Source organism: Gobio gobio (genome assembly GCF_949357685.1).
Source record: "Gobio gobio genome assembly, chromosome: 3".
NCBI classification, from domain to species: domain Eukaryota; kingdom Metazoa; phylum Chordata; class Actinopteri; order Cypriniformes; family Gobionidae; genus Gobio; species Gobio gobio.
Window position 1 is genome coordinate 3,194,443 of NC_137099.1, and position 3,567 is coordinate 3,198,009.

The following is a 3,567-nucleotide window of genomic DNA, read 5'->3' on the forward strand; positions in this document are numbered from 1 at the left end:
GTCCGTCAGCAGTCATGGGCGGGGTCTATGCTAATAGGGCGGAGTTCGTCAGCAGTCATGGGCGGGGTCTATGCTAATAGGGCGGAGTTCGTCAGCAGTCATGGGCGGGGTCTATGCTAATAGGGTGGAGTCTGCCAGCAGTCGTGGGCAGGGTGTATGCTAATAGAGCGGAGTTCGTCAGCAGTCATGGGCAGGGTCTATGCTAATAGGGTAGAGTCCGCCAGCAGTCGTGGGCGGGGTCTATGCTAATAGGGCGGAGTCCGCTGGCAGTCGTGGGCGGGGTCTATGCTAATAGGGTAGAGTCCGCCAGCAGTCGTGGGCGGGTGTATGCTATTAGTGCGGAGTCCGTCAGCAGTCGTGGGCAGGGTCTATGCTAATAGGGCGGAGTCCGTCAGAAGTCGTGAGCGGGGTCTATGCTAATAGTGCGGAGTCCGCCAGCAGTCGTGGGCGGGGTCTATGCTAATAGGGTGGAGTCCGCCTGCAGTTGTGGGCGGGGTGTATGCTAATAGGGTGGAGTCTGCCAGCAGTCGTGGACAGGGTCTATGCTAATAGTGCGGAGTTCGTCGGCAGTCGTGGGCGGGGTCTATGCTAATAGGGTGGAGTCTGCCAGCAGTCATGGGCGGGGTCTATGCTAATAGGGTGGAGTCTGCCAGCAGTTGTGGGCGGGGTGTATGCTAATAGGGTGGAGTCTGCCAGCAGTCGTGGACAGGGTCTATGCTAATAGTGCGGAGTTCGTCGGCAGTCGTGGGCGGGGTCTATGCTAATAGGGCGGAGTCCGTCATTAGTCGTGGGCGGGGTCTATGATAATAGGGTGGAGTCCGCCAGCAGTCGTGGGCGGGGTCTATGCTAATAGGGTGGAGTCTGCCAGCAGTCGTGGGCAGGGTGTATGCTAATAGGGTGGAGTCTGCCAGCAGTCGTGGGCGGGGTGTATGCTAATAGGGTAGAGTCTGCCAGCAGTCGTGGGCGGGGTCTATGCTAATAGGGTGGAGTCTGCCAGCAGTCGTGGGCGGGGTGTATGCTAATAGGGTAGAGTCTGCCAGCAGTCGTGGGCGGGGTCTATGCTAATAGGGTGGATTCTGCCAGCAGTCGTGGGCGGGGTGTATGCTAATAGGGCGGAGTCCGTCATTAGTCGTGGGCGGGGTCTATGCTAATAGGGTGGAGTCCGCCAGCAGTCGTGGGCGGGGTCTATGCTAATAGGGTGGAGTCTGCCAGCAGTCGTGGGCAGGGTGTATGCTAATAGGGTAGAGTCTGCCAGCAGTCGTGGGCGGGGTGTATGCTAATAGTGCGGAGTCTACCAGCAGTTGTGGGCGGGGTCTATGCTAATAGGGTAGAGTCTGCCAGCAGTCGTGGGCAGGGTCTATGCTAATAGTGCGGAGTCTGCCAGCAGTCGTGGGCGGGGTCTATGCTAATAGGGTGGAGTCTGCCAGAAGTCGTGGGCGGGGTCTATGCTAATAGGGTGGAGTCTGCCAGCAGTCGTGGGCAGGGTCTATGCTAATAGTGCGGAGTCTGCCAGCAGTCGTGGGCAGGGTCTATGCTAATAGTGCGGAGTCTCCCAGCAGTTGTGGGCGGGGTCTATGCTAATAGTGCGGAGTCTCCCAGCAGTTGTGGGCGGGGTCTATGCTAATAGTGCGGAGTCTGCCAGCAGTCGTGGGCAGGGTCTATGCTAATAGTGCGGAGTCTCCTAGCAGTTGTGGGCGGGGTCTATGCTAATAGTGCGGAGTCTCCCAGCAGTTGTGGGCGGGGTCTATGCTAATAGTGCGGAGTCTGCCAGCAGTCGTGGGCAGGGTCTATGCTAATAGTGCGGAGTCTCCTAGCAGTTGTGGGCGGGGTCTATGCTAATAGTGCGGAGTCCGTCAGCAGTTGTGGGCGGGGTCTATGCTAATAGGGCGGAGTCCGCCAGCAGTCATCAACACATCTATGTTCAAACACGATGTAAAAGTGAATTTTGCATAATAAAGGGGTTTTTAAACTTAGACTGATGGCAAGGACCCCCAGATATGAAGAACCTTTATGAGGGACCCATTCCTAAAATCCATCTATTTTTATGTACTAAAAAAGCATTTAAACTGTTAGATAAATAGTAAATGTGACATTATGAGTATAACATATTTTTTAAATATATTACTGTATAAGCAACTTTCACAATAATTGTATGCAAGCACGTACTGTGTTACGAAAACTGCCTTACAACCACAGAGATCAAGATAACTGGGACTATAGTGAGAAAAACTCACTAAAGATACAAAGCAAACATATGCAATTTTGGAATGTATACGGCAAAAAAGGAGAGAAACATTTAGAAATGAAACGGTTAGAATATTCGGTAGACTTTATCCAATTTTGTTTAGTCTTTTATTCTGTGAAATTTTCTGGGGACCCCTTAGAACCTTCTGGAGGACCCCAGTTTGAAAACCCCTTTAAACCAGTCTCTGGTCCGCTAAAACTAGCCAGCAGACCAGCTTGACCAGAAAAATTAAGTTTTGCAAGAAAACTTTATTACACAAAAGGTGTTAGACTCTTAAAAATAAAGGTTTCATAAGGTGTGTTTTTGTTGTTGCAGCGATGCCATTGAAGAACTGTTTAGGTTCTTTGGGGAACTATTCTAAAATAACTACCTTTTATTGTTGTGAAGAACAATCTAATAATCCAAAGACTTTTTATCCACTATAAAGAACCTTTTCTACGATGGAAAGCTTCCATGGATGTTCAAAATTCTTCATAAAGAACCTTTATTTTTAAGAGTGTATAGAGGAAAAATGTCATTCATCATTAAACTGTTTTTCACACAGAGTCAATCTTTATTTTAAAGATTTACCAAAAGCCTTGTTAGTCAACTATGGTTGTGAGTTATTCCTGAAGCACCTGCACGTCATTAACAGTCTTATATTGTTGAACTAACGTGGTTCAAATGACCGGAAACAGTTGTGACTAGCTAGTTCGTCTCCAATGATCCATCAGACTGTGGTTGATAAACCGGTGAGTTTTATCGTTGCACGGGAAACGCAGTCCTGGTAGTTTAATCAGACTCGGTGAAGCGGTTCTGCTGTTATGGCCAGAACTCTTGAAAACACTTCGGGGTTTTGAGATTGCCACTCTTTATTGTTTCCCTTCACCATGAGATTATGCAGTAAATTAGTCTGGCGCCTGGAAGCGTGCTGATCATCCCAAACCTCATTTAAAAGAAAAAAAAAACTACTTTTTTCATCTCCGAAAACCTATTTTGAATCCTTGTCTTCCGTTTATTTCAAAAGCATTTCAAGTGTTCAGTCCTGATGTTGCTGTGGCATTTTCAAACATCAGCCCTTAAGCGGATGATCCTTCAAATATCTGTACCAGGTGTGTTATAATTCACGCAGCTGATATAAAGACAGTTTAATTAACTCGCTCAATCTGTCGCTCCAACATGACTATTGTAGATCCTCATGGCAACATTATGAATTGCATCCTGTTTTGATTACATGTTATAGTGGACAGAAAGAAGCCAGTATACATATGCATAAAAATATACTGTTCCCTTTAGCAAACCCTACCATCTAGAAAATACCATTCACGGCCTATACAGGAAAC